The sequence below is a fragment of the Tupaia chinensis genome, unplaced genomic scaffold, assembly GCF_000334495.1.
Source record: "Tupaia chinensis unplaced genomic scaffold, TupChi_1.0 Scaffold000113_1, whole genome shotgun sequence".
In the NCBI taxonomy this organism is placed as follows: domain Eukaryota; kingdom Metazoa; phylum Chordata; class Mammalia; order Scandentia; family Tupaiidae; genus Tupaia; species Tupaia belangeri.
In genome coordinates, this window is record NW_006159577.1 from 448,745 (window position 1) to 467,783 (window position 19,039).

General features: G+C 38.3%; 1 protein-coding gene across 4 annotated transcripts in view; it reads left to right on the forward strand.

Annotated features, from left to right (window-relative positions):
• Positions 1–19,039, forward strand: part of CUNH10orf90 (chromosome unknown C10orf90 homolog) — a 115,861-nt gene that overhangs the window by 85,350 nt on the left and 11,472 nt on the right. The gene's annotated exons all lie outside the window — the stretch shown is intronic.

Below are 19,039 nucleotides of genomic sequence, written 5' to 3' on the forward strand. Positions count from 1 at the left end.
GAAAGAGAGTTTCAAAGATGTGACTGACATACACAGAACCTGTGTTGGTTCCAAGTAGCCAAAGCCCAGAACTATAAAGCCTGCTCCAGAAACAACCCATTTTGAGAGGTTATATATGGGTATCAAACTCAGCAGAAATAACTTGGGACACAAATTTACCATTAGAGCTGGGAAAGAAGCCACATCACTGTAGCAGCCAGGGTAGCAAGTTCAAATTCTTGGCTCCTAACACATATTTGCAAGAGATCCCCTTTGCCCTTTATAGATTGCAAAACAGATCTCAGGGTGAGAGGTTGACTCCAGCTTGTCTATATCAACATTCGTCATCTTGAAATGCCTTTCCTGCTGTGAGCTCAGAGAATGGATGGCCAGATTTCCAAGCACTGGGAGGCCAGTGTCAGGCTGACCCTGTGAGAGAGAATACTCATTCACTTATAGGAGAAGGAGTTATCAGGAACCTTCTCTGGGCCAGACTCCATGCTGGGAACTGGAGATGCCACAGTGAGAAGACTAACCTCAGTCCTTTCTTCATGGAGCTTATAAACAGACTATTAAACCTGCAAGAATAACATGGAGAGATGAGGCCAAGAGTGGGGCACACTCAGAGCACATACTTATGGCCTGCCAATCCAAATCTTAAAATCTGGAGGCCTCAAGAAACCTCGGTTTTATTTCTTTGGAGAGAGGAATGAGATCTTTCTTCCTAGGAACATATTTTGGCCCCCAGGAGGTGAATTCATGAGTGTAACTCAGAGTTAAGTCCTCTGGGGGATATGACCATATTCAATAAAATGCAGCTTAGCAAACACTACAAAGATCTTTTTTTATAGCTTTTTTTCCTTTATTTATCTTTTCTTTATTTGTTTTAATTTAATGAGAGAGAAGGAAGGCAGTGAGAAAGCAAGCCGCCAGGTCTGGGACTTGAACCACGGTCAGCCATGTGGGAGTCCATTGCCCTTGACCACCATGTCATCTGCTGGTCTCCACTACACAGATCTTACAAGGGGGTCAGGCGGACAGAGGTAAAGGGTGATGTAATAGAATGCCTGTTATCCTCATGGACCATGGGCAACCTAGGTCTCCATTATGCAGAGCACTGCTGGGAGTGTTGTTTGGAAACCCTGGGGCAAGTGTGAACTTAATGCATCTTCATAGCAAAGGATTTGACAAAATACTACTGCCCGTTCTTCATGGCAGATTCTAGTATGCTAAGAGAAGGAAAATGATATGCAAAGAGTTCCCTCACTGGGAACTGGGTCTTTAACCAGCATTTCAAGCCAGTTGGCAGATAGAGTCCCAGTTTGAATGTGTTCTGCAGAGTGCTCTTTAGTCTCTGGATCAATAAAGAATTATCTGAGTTCAGGCACAGACCTCTCAAGTTGCTGTGAGGACCAAATTCTAGCCACATCAAGTGCTCTGGGAACCTTTAATACCCACGCCTGCCTTGGGGGTCTCAGTGCCGGTGCCCATGCTGTATGGGCCACTGTGCCTCACTGTTCTGAAGATGCCACTAGATAAAAATGGTTGGCTGCAAAATTCATTGTCAAAAATATTAAATGCCACTTTTAGAGCTCAGCCTAGTCACATATAACAAAAAATGTCATCTGATGGACTTTCTTTTCAGTCAGGTCCCTTCACTTCATGTAGGAAAAAACATATAAACTTAGGGACATTTGGGAACTTGTCTAGTGTGGTGCCATGCTGAGCCCACCTCTCCCGGGCAGGCATCTCTTGCCTGAGCCACACTATCAGCCACAAGTGGTCTGGAATACCATCATACCGAGTAAGATGGTTACCGGGGTCTCAGCCATCTTAGTTTCCTAGGGCTGCTATTGAAATTTCCTTGAACAAGTAGCTTAAGATCATGGAAATGTATTCTCCTAGTTCTGGAAGTTAGAATCTAAATCAGAATCTAAATCAGCCAGAATCTAAATCTACCTGTCTTTGTAGGTTCAGAAAGAAACACATGTTCCACACTCTTCTCTCAACTTCTAGTGGCTTCTGGAAATCTTTGGTATTCCCTGGCTTATGGACACACCGTGCCAATCTCTGTATCATCTTCTCATGGCCTTCTCCCCTGTGTCTGTGTCTTAATGTCCAAATTTCCACTTTTCATAAAGACACTAATTATTGGATTAGGGTACACCCTAATGCATTATGGCCTCATAATAATTTGATTATATCTGCAAAGATCCTATGTCCAAAAAAGGTCATATCCATAGGTATGGGGGTTTAGGATTTGAATATATCTTTTTGGAGGGGACACAATTCTACTCACTATATCATCCAGCTGTGGTGTTTTGCTCGATTCACATTTCTTTAAATGAAAATCTTAAAATTGTGTATAATAAAAGGTGATCAGGCCCAGTCAATAGTTTAAATAACTGAAGCAACGTTTTATTTCCCTAATTCCAAGACAGTCTGGCAGTTGGAATGCTGTCAGTGAGACTTGGCCAGTATGGATTTTGCAGCCATTCTGACTGTCCCTGCAGTATTTATGTGTTGATGAGAGCTTTACATTCGTGTTTGTTGTGTTAGGTCAGTTAAATCAGACAACTCCTGAAACCAGAGCCTTGTGTGAGCTTAGACAAGTGAGAGGGACTGTTTAAGGCCCCATTAAACAAGTCTACAGTACACATCTTGTCTTCAGCCTGTCTGCTGGCAAGATGATAAAAGCAAAATGCAGATGTTTTTCTTACATGCTAAATTAGTTAATAAATCATATGCGAGAACAAGCTCTGGCTACAGTGTCAAGGCATCTGGTAAAAAGAAGACTCATATTTGCTTTCTGTGCTGGGGTATCTGCCTCCCATCAGGCCTCATCAAGCAGTCTTGGTGCAGGAATAGACCTGAGAAGTACAGGAGGGAGCTCTGGCAGCTGATGATGGGAGAAGTGAATCCCTGGACTTGCCAGGAACTCACAGGAGGGACCAGGGGGTCAGTTTTGCTTTATATTGACTAATAAATTCTGAGAAGCCTTTAAAGCCCAGGGGCACAGTGATGTATGACTCATGTATGTGCATGCACTGCTTGTGTGCATGCACATGTGTGTAAGTGTTGATTAGGATTAGAGTTCCCTGTTTGGAAGCAGGGGAATCTTCATGGATAATTGAAGACTATAGAGGGACCAGAAGATAGCAGTATAAAGGTTTTAGCTAAAGTCTCCAGTCCCTTGAAGCTGTGGAAGGCTCCTGAGGGAGAAGACCTCTGAATTGCAGTAGGCTGAGGAGAAACTATGCAGATGAATCCTGGTACAGAATGGTGAGGAGGTGGAATCACAATAGTGAGAAGTCACCTAGATGCTCAATTCAGAATGACTGGAGCATCCAATGGGGTGGGGAGCTGGCCAGGGAAGATGGATGTGCTCAAAGGAAGATGAACCAAAGGAGGCTAAAAGGCATTGTATGTACTGCTACTGAGTCTAATCTTAGTTAGACAGGCAAGAAATGGGGACAGCTGAGTTTAGTTTTTAGTCTCTCCCATTGCAAACACAACAACCTGAGACCTTTCTCTTCTCAATCAGGGTTCTGCCTGGTCAGTACATCAGTTAGCTGGCAGCCATAAGCTAGGCTTCCCCATCGCCTGGCTGTGCAGCCCCTGGAATCTTAGATAGACTGAGAATTTGAGTTCCATAACCCTGGAATTTGAGTTTTCAGAATTAGTCATTGCTTCTACCTTACAGTATGACTCGAGAGTAGAAAAGGTAAAGAACATGTATATTGGGTAGAGCAGGTAATAGACCATGTAGCACTGGAGGGTTACAGGCAGTGTGGCACCTGCAAGCAGTAGATACTCAGACAATAGTAGCTATACTCATCCCCTGTTGATACTCTGTGGCTGCATCCTGTGCCCACTGCAGCCACCCAACCTGGCCTGGCCATCTCTCACTGGGCTGGGGACCCAGCATCAGAGCCTCCCTGAATTCCATCCCTTACCCTGGAAGCTATATAATAGCTTGACTCTGCCCACTCCAACCTTTCATCATTTGCTATCTTTTTTAACTCCAAGATTGGAGTTAAATACTCAGGGTCTTCAAACAACCTTTTAGAAACCTTATCTGTCTCTCCTCCTCTCTGTGCCACAAAATCATGCCCAACCTCAGAAGCCCATTTCAAGTTCAGCCTCTCCATTAAGCCCAAGCCCTTCATTACTTTCTGTAAACACACAATCTGGATTATGTGATGGCTTTCACTTTTCACTCAGCTGAGCACCTTGCTACCTAGTAATCACTGCTGCTGCCTGTAAGCAATGCTGCTTTGAACTCCAAAGGCCTGACAGCGCTCAAACACAGTCCACATTGCTTTGCTTCTGTCTTAGCTTATTTTCCCCTTTATCTGTCAGGATCCTCTTCCCTGGGTCACCCCAGGTTATCCCCTTAACCTTCAAATGTGTAGAAATCCATCAGAAACACTCCCTTCTTCCAGGAATCTCTTCCTAACTTTCATCACCCCCCCTTCCTCCCTCCCTTCCTCCCTCCCTCCCTCCATCTCTCTCTGCCTTTCTCACCCCACTCTATTTAAATACTTATGCCTCTCATATTCTTGTAGCTCTCTAGATAATCTACCTTCTTACCTTCTTTACTTTGGATTATAGTCATGTGGGTGTGCTGGGAATATCTCCCTAGGTTATAAATGCTGGCAGACACATACTACATCAAGTTACTCTGGAACTTCCTAATGCATCTAGCAAATTGGACTGAAATAATCTGAATTGCATTATCCACACTTCCCAAGGTGAACCAAGTCAAAGCCATTCAAATCATGGACCAATAGAGGAACGGAATTCTCCAGAAGGCACTGCAGAATTCCTTCTCCAGCAGACCGGCCAGTTCTTGGCTACAGCAAGTATTAAAATTAATTTGCATTCCCAGAGCATCTAGACGGAGATGTGACCCAGCAGATATGAGTGGCAGCGGAAGTCATCGCAGCAATAAAAATGTGCTGTTTATCACACAGCTAGCTGAGCAGAGCCGCATCATCCCCACTATTGCCTGAGCTGATCTCATGAATGTTTCTCCCTAAGACATTTAAATAAATATTTGGGGTTAGTTCTGGCAATATTACTCACGAAGGAATTTTAAAATGTGCTTATCAGATAAAAGTACAATTTTACTTCAATCCACAAAGAAAACAGGAAGCACAAGTTATTTAAAAGACTTTTTCTGATTCAAAGACATTCACATGTCACATGTAAAGTGCCCTTCCTAGACACTATGAGGTGTTGTGTTTCTGTTTTGCTAAAACCTGGGAAGAAAAGATCAATTTATGTCTATTGATTAGAAGAAGGCTTAAAAAACAATGTCACTCCCAATTAAAATAACATAAGGTAAAAACAATGAATTGCAGAATGAGAAGGAAAAGGACTTTTCGAGAGATTACTTTGCCCAATTGCATTGATTTTATTTTCCAAATGATTTCCCTTTATATTCCACAAAGCAGTTAATAAACCTTGCAGTGACACCAAGAATATAAATCTACTTGGCAAGAAGCATAAAGTTTATTAATCATCTATAAATCAACATATTTTGTGGTTCTCTAAAAAATGCTGGGAAACCCTGGTATTGGAACAATGACATTGTTATGAACAGTTACTCTATCAGACTTATACTACATCTGGCTGTTTTATGGTGAAGTATGTGATTTGAGCCATTATTACATTTCTTTTAAATGAATAGGTTAAATTTATTTCGAAACATACACACATTTACATTTTGTTTCATCTTTATTTTCTTGTTTCTTTCATGAGACACACACACATATACACATACGTGACAGGATACTGCCAGCTGGAATGTTCCCCCCAGCCTCCCAGCCAGCCAGGGTCACAGGTGCACACAGGCACACCCAACTTGTGTGCACATGTGTGTACGTGTATGTATACCATATTTTCTTTATCCATTCATCCACTGGTGAATATTTAGAATGATTCTGTATCTTGGCTCTTATGAATAATGCTGTAAGGGCCATGGGAAAGCAGATATCTCTCTATACAATTTTATTTCCTTTGGATATATACCCAGAAGTAGGATGCTACTATTTATTTAATAAAATATGTGTCTATTTTTTATTTTTTGTGAAACTTTCATTATAGCTTTTTGTCTTTTTGTATTTTATTTTTCTTCTTCTATTTTTTTTTTTTTTTAGATACATTTTTGCTGTAGGGTGCATTTGCTCACTGGAGAGACAGAGAGACTGAATGCAAGAAATCACTCCCCAGGATGGTGACCCTGCTACAACCTCTTCTCCTCCATTCTCATTTCAGGATTTGGGGCATGTACACACACATGCCCAGCATGAGTTTCTTTTTTTGTTTGTTTTGTTTTTATTTTAGAGCTTATTTATTTATGTTTTTATTTTAACTTACATTTAATCACATATATCTTTACAGTACAGTCAAGACATTACTATATACATTGTCATCACCAAATTGCTTTTCATTTTTTTAATTAAACATATTTATTTGTTCTTCTCCTGTTCCCCACCCCCTCTCCATTACCCACCCCTATTCTTGCTATCTCTAGTTCTTACCATCTCTAGCCCTTCCACTACTATACCTTCTAAACGCAGTTTCTGCTATAGAACACAGACAATCAGTATATATTGAGTGGAGACATACAAAGTCTGTCTTTTTATAGTCTGGCTTGCTTCGCTTAGCATTAAGTCTTCCATATTCGTCCACTTTGTGCCAGATGTCAGGGTCTCATTGTTTTTTTATGGCTGAGTAGTATTCCATAGAGTGAGTATGCCACCTTTTTCAGTCCAATCATCTATTTTTGGACATTTGGATTGATTCCATATCTTAGCAATTGTAAATAATGCTGCAATAAACATGGACATACAAGTGTTTTTCTGACTGAAGGCTTTTCATCTTTTGGGTAAATACCTAAGAGTGGAATTGTGGGTCATATGGTAGTTCTCTTTGCAGGTTTCTAAGGAATCTCATATTGTTCTCTGAAGTGGTTGTACTAATTTGCATTTCCACCAACAGTGTAGGAGAGTTCCCTTTTCACCACAGCCTTGCCAGCACTTACTACTTTTAAAATTTTGGCCATTCTGACTGATGTTAAGTGGTATCTCATTGTCGTTTTGATTTGACTTATTACTTTTAAAATTTTGGCCATTCTGACTGATGTTAAGTGGTATCTCATTGTCGTTTTGATTTGCACTTCCCTTATGATAAGAGATGTAGAGCATGTTTTCCTATGCTTTTGGCCCATTCATTTATCTTCTTCAGAGAATTATCTGTTCTGCTCATTTCCCCATTTTTTTAATTGGATTATTTTTTGTGGGTAAGTTGCTTGAGTTCCCTGTGTCTTCTAGTTATTAGTCCCTTATCTGAGGTATAGTTTCAAATATATTCTCCCGCTCTGAGAGTTGTCTTCTCATTCTACTTATTGTTTCTTTTGTTGTGCAAAAGCTTCTCAGCCTAATATAGTCCCACTTATCTATTTTTGGTACTATTGCTTGTGTTTAAAGGTCTTCTTTAAGAAGTCTCTGCCTACTTCAAGGTCTCCAAGAGTTTTTCCTGTGTTCTCCACCATTATAGTTTGAGGTTTTATGTTTTTATAGTTTGAGGTTTTATGTTTAGATCCTCAATCCATTCTGAGTTAATTTTTGTTAGTGATGACAGATAAGGATCCAGTTTCATTCTTCTGCAGAGGGATATCCAGCTCTCCCAGTACCATTTGGTAAAGAGATTTTCTTTTCCCACTGGATTGTCTTATCCGATGTGAGTTTTAAGCTACCGGGCCTGAGACTTGAACTGTGATCGACTCGGTGGGAGTCCAACGATATAACCTTTATGCCATCAGCTGGTCCCACATTGTTTTATTTTTTCATGAGAGAGAGACAGAAGGACAGGGACTCCCAGCAGAGTCTCCCTGCTGTTACCCACCCCTCTGCTTCAGCCAACCTGGATCATGGACATTTACATTCATGCCTGGTGTGTAAAAGGAAGCCCCTACTCTTTTTTACTATCAGTAATTTACACCTTCACCAACAGTGTGCAAGGATTTTCTTTTTTCTATATCTTTGCTAACACTTGTTATTTGTCTTTTTGAGAACAGTCATCCTAACAGGTGTGAGGTGATAGCTCATTGTGGTTTTAATTTGTTTTACCCTGATGATTAGTGATTCTAAGCATTTGTTCATATATATGTTGGTCATTTGTATGTCTTCTTTATAGAAATAGCTTTTCAGGTCCACTTTTATATTTTTATTAAAGTTTTTACCATAGGGTGTGTACACTAGCTGGAGAGAGAGAAAGAAAGGGAAAGTGAGAAATCATGCCTCAATCCCTTCTCCTCCGTTTTCCTTCTGGGATTTTAGATGTGTGTGTGTGTGTGCACGTGCACACATATATGGTATGATTTTCAGGTTGCCAGGTCCAGGACTCAAACCAAACCACAGATGACCATGTTGAAATCCATCATTTTAGCCATCATGCCACCTGCTGGCCCTGACCTTTGCCCACTTTTAACTTGGGTTGTTTCCTTGCTATTGAGTTGTTTGAGTTTCTTTATATATTGAAAAACATGATATTTTTCTATGCAGAAGATAGAAAAATACATTATGACTTTTCTGATGACCCAATAATTTCAATATTAACCCCTTATCAGATGTAAGATTTGAAAAAAAACTTTTCTTTTTGAAGAGGCATTTGCTATAGGGTGTGTGTGTTTGCCAGAGAGACAGAGAGGCAGAAAGCGAGAAATCACCCCCTGGGGAGGATGGCCAAGCTGCAATTCCTTCTCCTCCATTCTCCTCTTGGGATCTTGGGCACAAATTCACATGTGCCCTGCATGAGTTTAAGCCCCCAGATCCAGGACTCAAACCATGGTCGAGTACATGGGAATCCAGCAACATAGCCATTATGCCAACTGCTGGCCCCTTGAAAATATTTTATTCCACTCCATATATTGTTTGTTTGCTCTTCTGAGAATTTTTTTCACTTTGCAGAGACGTTTTAGATAAGATGCAATGCCACTTTGTCTATTTTTAATGTATTGCCTCTGTTTTATGGTCATATCTAAAAAGAAATGATTTCCCAGACCAATCTCATAGAGTTGTCCACTGTTTTCTTCTGATAGTTTTAGTTTCTGGTTTTACATATAAATCTTTAATTCACTTTCTGTTGGTTTTTGTATATGGTGTGAGATAGTCTAATTTCATGCTCCTACATGTGGGAAATTGAGTTTTCTCAACTCATTTATTGAAGAGATCATCTTTTCCCATTGTGTGTCATTCGCACCTTTACTGAAGATCAGTTGAATATGAATGCATGGATTGATTTTCTGACTCTATCCTGTTCCATTGGTCATACATATACATCTATATCTGTTTTTATGCCAGTACCATGTTACTGTGATTACTATAGCTTTGTAGTGGATTTAGGATCAGGGAGTACTATGCCTCTAGTTTGTTCTTTTTGCTTACAATTGATTTAGTTATTCAGGGTCTTTTGTGATTCTATATGAATTTTAGAATTGTATTTTCTATTTGTATGAAAAATATCATTGGAATTTTAATACAAGTTTCATTGTATTTGTATAGCATTTTGGGTAGTATGAACATTTTAACAATATTAGTGGTTCTAATACATAAATATGGGATGTTTTCCACTTATTTATGTCCTCTTGAATTTTTTATCAAGGTTTTTCTAGCTTTCACTGTACAACTCTTTCACCTCTTTTGCTAAATATACTTCTGTATATCATGTTTATGCTATTTTAAATGGGGTGATCCTCTTGATTTTTTTTTCCAAATAGATCATCATGTAGAAATATCACTGACTTTTGCATGCTAATTTTATATCCAGTGACTTTACCAAATTCTTTCATTCCAACAGTTTTGAGGTTGAGTGTTTAGGAGTTTCTACTTATCATCTTATCTACAAAGACAATTTCACTTCTTCCTTTCCAGCTTAGGTATTTTAAATTTCTTGCATGATGACTCTGGCAAAAAATACTTCCAGTACTATGTTGAATAGAAGTGGTGAGACTGGGCATCCTTGTTTACTCCTGACCTTAGAGGAAAAGCCTTCAATTTTTCACTATTGAGTATAATGCTAGCTGTGGGTTTGTCCTATGTGACCTAATTGTTTTGAAGTACATTCCTTCTCTTTTATTTTCCATTTTTTTTTAATTGCCAGAAGGTGCATTTGCAAGAGAGAAGAAGAGAGAGAAAGAATATGAACAGGAAAAGCCAGATGGAGGAGAAAGTACACACCAGTGAGGTGTGGTCATGCTATAATCTCTTCTCCATTTTTTCTGTCCTTCCTGGATTTGGGGCATGCATATATATACCCCATGCATTTTTCAAGCCACTGAAGCTGGGATTTAAATCACAGTTAGAATCCAGTTCCCTTTAACCACTAGGCAACAGAGCCAGCCCAGTATATTCCTTCTATATCTAATTTGAGAGTTTTTGATTTAAAAAGGCCATTGAAATTGATAAAATGCATTTATCTGCATCTACCAAGATGATTATATGATTTTGAACTTCATGTTATTGGTTTGCATATGTTAAACCATCCTTGCATCCTAGACATAAATCACACTTGATCATGGTGAATTGTCTTTTTAATGTGCTATTAAATTCTGTTTGTCAGTGTATTTTTTTCTTTTTGAGGATTTATGTATCTTTTTCCAGGATATTGTCTGTAATTTCCTTTTCCTATAGTGTCCTTCTCTGTCTTTTGTGTGTTAATGCAGGATATTGCTGGACTCATAAAATGAGTTTGGAAATGTTCCTTCCTCTCCATTTTTTTGAGAAGAATTTATGAAAGATTGGTGATTGTTATTTCTGAAATAGTTGGTAGAATTCACTCATGAAGACAGCAGGTTTTGGCCTTTTCTTTGATGGGAGATTTTTATTTCTTATTCAATCTCCTTGTTATTGGTCTGTTCAGATTTTCTATTTTATCCCAGTTAAATCTGAATAGGTTGTATGTTGCTAGAAATTTATCTACTCTTCTAGGTTATCCAATTTGTAGGTATATGATTGTTTTTACTGGTCTTTTATGAGTCTTTCTATTCCTATGGTATCAGTTGTGATATCACCTTTTCTGTTTCTGATTTTGTCTTTTTGAAATTAGTCTAAGTGAAGTTTTGTTGATTTTATTTATCTTTTTAAAAAACCAGTTACTGGTGGTGTTGAACTTTTTCTATTGTTATTCTAGTCTCTCTATTTCATTTATTTCTGCTCTGAACTTTGTTATTTTCTCCTCCTACTAACTTTGGGCTCTGTTTTTGTTTTTCTAGTTTCTTGGACTATAATATGCTAGGTTGCTTGGGATTTTTTTTGGGGGGGTGAGAGGTTTTGGCTATAGGATACGTGCACTCACCAGAAAAACAGAGACAGACAAAAATCAAGAAATCAGCCCCCCCCCCCTCCCCAGGGGGATGGCCATGCCGCAATTACTTCTCTTCCATTCTCCCCCCAGGATCTTGGCACCCACACATACACATGCCCAGCATGAGTTTAAGCCATTGGGTATGGGACTCGAACCATGGTCAACTACATGAGAGTTCAGAGACACAGCCATTATGCCAACTGCTGGTCCAGAGATCTTTTTTTAATGTAGCATTTATTGGTAAACTCCTCATGGAACTTTCTTTCGTTCTCTTTGCTACATCCTATAAGTTATGATACGTTGTGTTCCCATTTTTGTTTACCTTGAGATATTTTTAAATTTTTCTTGATTTCTTCGATTGGGTCCTAGTGTTGTATAATTTCCATATTTTGTGAATTTTTCCAAAATTCTCTTTTTGATTTCTAGTTTCTTACCGCTGTGACTAGAAAAGATACTTGATATGATTTCAATCTTCTTAAATTTGTTAAGACTCTTTTGTAATCTAACATATGATCTAACCTAGAGAATGTACTATATGCACTAGAAAAATGTGCAATCTGATGCTTCGAAAGACTGTTCTGTTTATGTTAGGTCTATTTGATCTAGAGTGTAGTTCAATTTCTGTTTTCTTATTGGTATTTTTGGATGATTATCTATTGTAAAAGTTCGTTATCGAATTTCCCCTAATATTTTCGTATTGCAATCTCTCTCTCTTCAGCTCTCTTTATTTGTTTTGCATATTTAGGTGCTCTAATGTTAGGTACATATATACTTATAGTTGTTATGTCCTCTTGATGAATTGATTCCTTTATCATTACATTTTAACCTTTTGTTGTTTTTCAATTTTTGGCCTAAAATCTATTTTGTCTGATAAAAGTAGAGCTACCTTTGCTCTCTTTATTTTTCACTTACATGGAATATATTTTCTTTTCTGTTTTGTATTGCCAGAGGGATCATGCATGTACCAGAGAGAGAGAGCGCAAGAGTGAGAGAGAGAAAGCATTCTTTGTGTGATATGGTCATGCCACAATCCTTTCTCTGTATCTCTCCGTTCTGACAGTATTTGGGGCATACATGTATAGGCACTTGTTTTTCAAGCTGCCAGGTCTGAGGCTTGAACTGCAGTTGGCCCTATGGGATCTGGTTTCCTGTGCGCTCTGTATTCTTTGGGCAAAAATGTCTCTTGTAGCAGCATATTGTTGGGCTTTTAAAAAACGTATTTAGTTACTGCTATGTATCTCTTGAGGAGAACGCAATTCTTTTATATTCAAGGTAATTATTGATAGCTAAGAATCTTTGCCATTTTAATTTTTTCCAGTTGCTTTATAGGTTCTGGTTTCTTTCTTCCTCTCTTTCTGTCTTTATGATTTGATTGATTTCTCTAGCAATATATCTTGATTCCTTTCTCTTTATCTCCTGTGTATCTATTGTAGGTTTTTGTTTCATGTTTAACCTGAGGCTTATATAAAACATCTTATAGTTACAATAGGTTATTTTAAGCTAATAAAGTAGATTGCATATAAAAACTCTCGAATCTCCCTCACACATTTTATCTTTTTGATATTATAATATAGATATTTTTACTGGGTGTCTCCTAACATTTTTTGAAGTTATAATTGTTTCAATAGTTCTATCATTTAACCTTTCTACTAGAGATATAAGCAACTTACACTCCACTATGACAGTAGTAGATATTCTGAATTTGGCTATGTACCTATTTTACTTCAACTTTTATACTTCCATGTATTTTTATGTTAGTAATTAGCTACTGCTTCTTTTGTTTTCTTTCTTTAGCTTAAAGAACTCCTTTTAGCATTTCTTGTAAAACAGGTTGAGTTATAATAAACTCCCTCAGCTTTTGGTTCTCTGGCCAAGACTTTATCTCTTTCATTTCTGAAGGACAGCTTTGCCAAGTAAAGTATTAGCAGTTTTGTTGTTGTTTTTGTTGTTGTTTTCTCATTTACTGCTTTGAATATATGAAAACCCAGAAAAAGTGGGCTTTCAAAATTTCTGCTCAGAAATTTGATCAAATAGACTTATGAGATAAGGATATTTTTGTCTCTTGCTTCTTTCAAGAATCAAAATTTGATTAAAGATTTGATTTTTGAAAGTCTGAATATAGTATGTCTTGCTATAGTCTATGCTTTGCACTTCCTGTATGAAGATGTTTATATCTCTCTCCAAATTTGGAAAGTTTTAGCTATTATTTCTTTTATTAATATTACTTATTTGTCTATTGTAATTTGACCAGAGAGGGACAGAGTAGGAGGGAGTTGGGGAGGGAAAGTGAGAAAGCAATCCACCAGGTCCGGGACTTGAACTGTGGTCAGCCATGTAGGAGTCCAGTGCCTCAACCACCGCATCACCTTTTGTGATTCTTTCTATAAATAAGCTTTCTGTCCCTTTTCCTCTTTTCTTTCTTGAACTCCTAGAATGCCAAATTAGCTTACTTGATGTTAATACATAAATATGGTAGGCTTTCTTTATCTCTTTGTATTTTTTTCCTTTTTCTTCTCCGACTATGTATTTTTAAATAATCTGTCTTCAAGTTCACAGATTCTTTTGATTAATTTGGCTGTTGATACCCTCTTTTGCAGTTTTTAATTTCATTTATTATATTCTTCAGATCCAGGATTACCGTTTGATTCTTTTTAATCATGTCTATCTCTCCATTAAACTTATTTTGTGCATGTTTGGTTTTCCATATGTCATTGAATTATTTATCTGTGTGCTCTTGTATTTTGCTGAACTTCCTTAAAACAATTATTTTGTATTCTTTGTCAAGAAGTTTATAGATCTCTATATCTTCGGAGTCAGTTACTGAGCAATTATTGTGTTCTTTTCATAGTGTTATGTTTCCTCGCTTATCCTGTTTCTTGTTGCCTTGCACTGATGCTGTGCACATTTGATGATAGAATCACCTTTTCTAGACTTTATGGACTTGCTCCAATGAGGAAAAATCATCCCTTTTAGTTGGATATGAAGGTTCAATCTAGGTAGGATGGGGAGATTATGACTCTAGTGAGGATGCAGAGGCATAGTCTCTGCACTACTTTGTTATCTGGGATTGACAATTGCAGGTGTCCTCAGAGGCCCATGCTACAGTGGCAGTAAAAGCTGTTGGGTTCCTCAGCAGCAAAGGCTACTAAGGTCTTCCTGCTGTCCTTTTCTCCTACCAAAGAAGTTATGACCAAGGGAATACTTCTTGATGCTGTATCATCTGGCTCATGGGTACACTCAAGGTGATGGTGGCACTGGTGTACAATGCATGGTGCCCACAGAGTGGCCATGCAGTCCATATCTGAAGCACAGGCACACATAAAAGGGAGCATTTCTTCAGGGTCTAGGGAACTAGTAGCACCCTTGCTGTTGCATTGTTAACTACACACATATATTTTGAAAATAATTTATGGAAAAAGTATACTATAATAAATCATACTTAATAATTATAAATATTGGGAACCAGCAGTTAGTGTAATGGCTATGTTGCTGGACTCTCACGTAGTTGACCACGGTTCATGTCCCAGACCCAGTGGCTTAAAACTCACGCCGGGCGCGTGTGTGTGTGTGCCCAAGATCCCGAGAGGAGAATGGAGGAGAAGGGATTGTGGTGTGATCATCCCTTCTAGGGGGGGATTTCCTGCTTTCTGTCTCTATGTCTCTCTCTGTCTGGTGAGCGCATGCACCCTATAGAGAAAATCTCTCTCAAAAAAAAATTATAAATACTTTTGCAAAATGAGAATTAACTATAACTGTTAATGTCCCACAGTTGGTCTCACTTTTCTTCCAGTGTCCTCTAGTCAAGGACCACCCACAGTGAATTTCAAGGACGACCAATCCCTTCGGAATCCTTTCAGAATTTATTATCCTTTGTATATTGTATTCTCTTGGAAGATGTCCAATGCATGTCAAAAGCACTGATAAGTTCTGCAGCAAAGAAAATTTAAATGTGTTTAACCTGTGTTTCCTGAACTTCTTATCTATTATTATTATTTTTAGATTAATTTTACATAAAATTATCACCATGACATTTACATTTTTTTTTTTTTTTGGAGAGGTTTTTGCTATAGAGGCAAGTGCATGTGCAAAACTTGCCAGAGAGGCAAGTGCATCCTTCCTAGGAGGAATGGCCACACTGTAATCCCTTCTCCTTCATTCTCCTCTCAGGATTTTGGGCATGCCTATGTCCAGCATGTGTTTTAAGCGTTCAGGTCCAGGACTTGAACCATGGTCAGCTATGTGAGAGTCCAGTGATGTAACCATGATGCCATCTGCTGGTCTCAGGGCATGTAGGTTAGTTCCATGTTTTTGCAATTGTGAATAATGCTACAACAAACAAGGATGTACATGTGTCTTTCTGACTGTTTTCCTATCCTTTGGGTAAATACTAAGGAGTGGAATTAGTCATGTGATAGTTCTATTTGTAGGTTTTTTTAGGGACTTCTGTATTGTTTTTCACAGAAGTTGTACCAAGTTGTATTACCACTAACCATGTAAGAGGGTTTGCTTTTTTTTTTTTTTTTTGGAGAGGTTTTTGCTATAGGGTGTGTGCGCTCGCCACACAGAGAGACAGAGAGACAGAAAACGAGAAATCACGCCTTAGAGGGGATGGCCACACTGGAATACCTTCTCACGCACACATGCCTGGTGTGAGTTGGAGCTACCAGGTCCCAGACTTGAACTGCAATTGACTACATGGGAGTCCAGCAACATAGCCATTACACCATCTGCTGGTTCCAAGGGTTTGCTTTTTACCACAGTCATGCCAGCTCTTCTCCTTCTTGATTTTTTTGGTCCTCGCCATCCTAACTGGAATTAAACAGTATCTCATTTTGGTTTTAATTTGAATTTTCCATATGACAAGATACTTTGAACATTTTTTTCAAAAGCCTTTTGGCTATTCGTAAGTCTTCCTTAGATGTCTATTTAATTCATAATGTCTATTTAATTGCCCATTTATTTTTTTACTTTTAATTTTCCTTTTAGGCTTTTGCAATAGAATGCATGCATACAACAGAGAGAGACAGAGAAAGGGAAAGTGAGAGTCACTCCCCAGAGGGTATGGTCACATCACAGTCCCTTCTCTATTCTCATCTCAGGATTTGGACATGCATGTATACATGCCCAATATGACATTTTTTTTTTTTTTCAAGTCACTGGGTCCAGGACTCACATTGAAGTCAGCCATGTGGAAGTGTGGTACCTTAACCACCATGCTTCCTGCCCACCCCACCCCCCGCCACTACACTCCATTGTCACATTTTAAAATTTAAATTGAATTATTATTTTTTATGGGTAAACTGCTTGCATTCCCTATATATTCTGGTTATCAATCCTTTGTCTGAGTAATAATTTGCAAATATTTTCTTACATTTCAAAGGTTAGAATGTTTTTATCTAATTCCTGAAAGTCTACTTTGAAGATTTTGCTTTAGGAATTTTTATTTACATACCTACTATACTTTTCTTTTTGTTTAATTTTATTTTTTATTTTGTTTTATTTAAAGTTCTTTTATACATTCAATCACATTTTTTAGCTTGCAAAGTAAATATTCCAACATGTGTACACTTCTCCCCATTCTAGTTGATAATACTATAAAGTCATTTTCAACAAATAATACCCAATTTCTTAGTCCCATTAATGCTATGCCTCTCTATTTTTCTCCTTAATGTCCTCCCTCAGACTCTACTCCTTCACCCACCCACTTCCTACCCTATATCTGATATTCACAACCATTTACTGTGTTTCTATATTCTTCAGTCTTTCAGTTTCGGTCATAGAGTGTGGACACTTGGTATGAAGTGGAGACATACAATGTCTCTCCTTCATAGCCTGGCTTGCTTCACTCAGCAGTAAATCTTCCATATGCATGCACTTTCTGTCAAAAGCCAGTATCTTGTTTTTTATGGCTGAATAGTATTCCATAGAGTATATGTGTCACAGTTTTTCAAGCCATTCATCCCCTTCATGGGCATTTGGGTTGGTTCCCATGTCTTAGCAATTGTGAATAATGCTGTAATATATATTGATATACAAGCCCTTTTCTGATTAAGAATTCTTCTGTCCTTTGGGTAGATACCAAGGAGTGGGATTGCTGGATCATAAAGCAGTTCTATTTGTAGATTTTTGAGGAATCTCCAAGTTGTTCTCCACAGTGGCTGGACCAATTTATATTTCCACCTGCAGTGTAGGAGAATTCCCCTTTTACCACCTGCCCTTCCCCCACAAACACTTATCATTTTTTTAACTCTTAGTCATTCCGACTGGGGTTAGGTGATATCTCTTTGTTGTTTTGATCTGCATTTCCCTTACAATGAGGGATGTTGAGCATTTTTTCCTATGCCTTTTGGCAACTCATATGTCATCCTTAGAGAGTGGTTTTTTCAACTCATTCTCTTTTAATTAAGGTTGATCATCTTTTATGGGGACAGCTGCTTGAGTTCCTTATGTATTCTGGTTATCAGTCCCTTATCTGATGCATAGTTTAAGAAACTCCAACTGGAGTTTCAGTTTGCCATTTCCAATAGAAATCCGGGACTGTGAGAAAGAGGTCATACTTTCATTACCTATGGCCCTTTGGTCCAGCAATTCCACCAAGTGATGACTGAGGCCCCTGTGGACCCTCTAGGCAATTGACATGGTGCCAATTTCTGTCTGTGACTGGCTTTGCCTCATTGGATACTTGTCTAACAATGGGCCCTGAACAGAACTGTTTCCATGTGGGCTCCCTTGACACCTGTAACAATATCATGTAAGTGCACAGACCAGTCTTCTGCAGAAAGAGGAACCAGTCACATTCCCTTTGGAAAGTGTTTTATAGATGTCACAATGTGAAATAATTACAGGAAATCGATCAGGAGTAAGTGTTCATCTGTACCAGTGAGCTGGGGAAAAATAACTAGAAGAATCAGTAAACTGTCAGAGAAATAACTGCATATCAAGGGTAGAGGCTCGCCTTCTCCAACATCACCTGCACATACTTCAGCAGCTTCAGACTAGGACATTGGGGACCCTGTGGCTAGGGCTTATTGTTTGTTACCATGACTTCAAGAGGTTTCCTAAATGCTCAAAGATTGATCAAATTAAAATATAAGACATCCAGTTAAATTTGCATTTCAGATAAATAATGACACTTTTTAAAAGTATATCCAAAATATCACATGGGATATACTTATGTTAAAAAAGTTATTTGCTGTTTATCTGAAATAAAAATTTAATTGGGAATCCTGTGTTATATCTGGCAATCCTTCCTCAAAGCTTCAAAACCCATGGAGGGATTTAGCTTTTTTCCTTGTCATGCTTGGTATGTTTTGTTAAAGTAACAGTGGCCCTCATACTTAGGCAAGCATCAGAACCACTTGGAGAGCTCGTGAAACACAGAGCACTGGCTTAGCCCCAGAATTTTTCATTCAGATAACCTCAAGTAGGGGCTGAGAATTTGCATTTCACAAACTCCCAGATGATGCTGATGCTTCTAGTGGGACTGGAAGGGAAGTGGAAGCCATACAGATATATACATTTTTACATTTATGGAAAAATATAAGTTCCAGTTTGAGAACCATATGTTACATATTCTGCAGAGAATAGAAGTCCTATTGATTTCACTAATACTCAACTTTCAGGTCTCTTTTCTACTAACTTTCAGACCTGAGATAATTTACTTAAACGAGAGACATCTGCTTCCTTA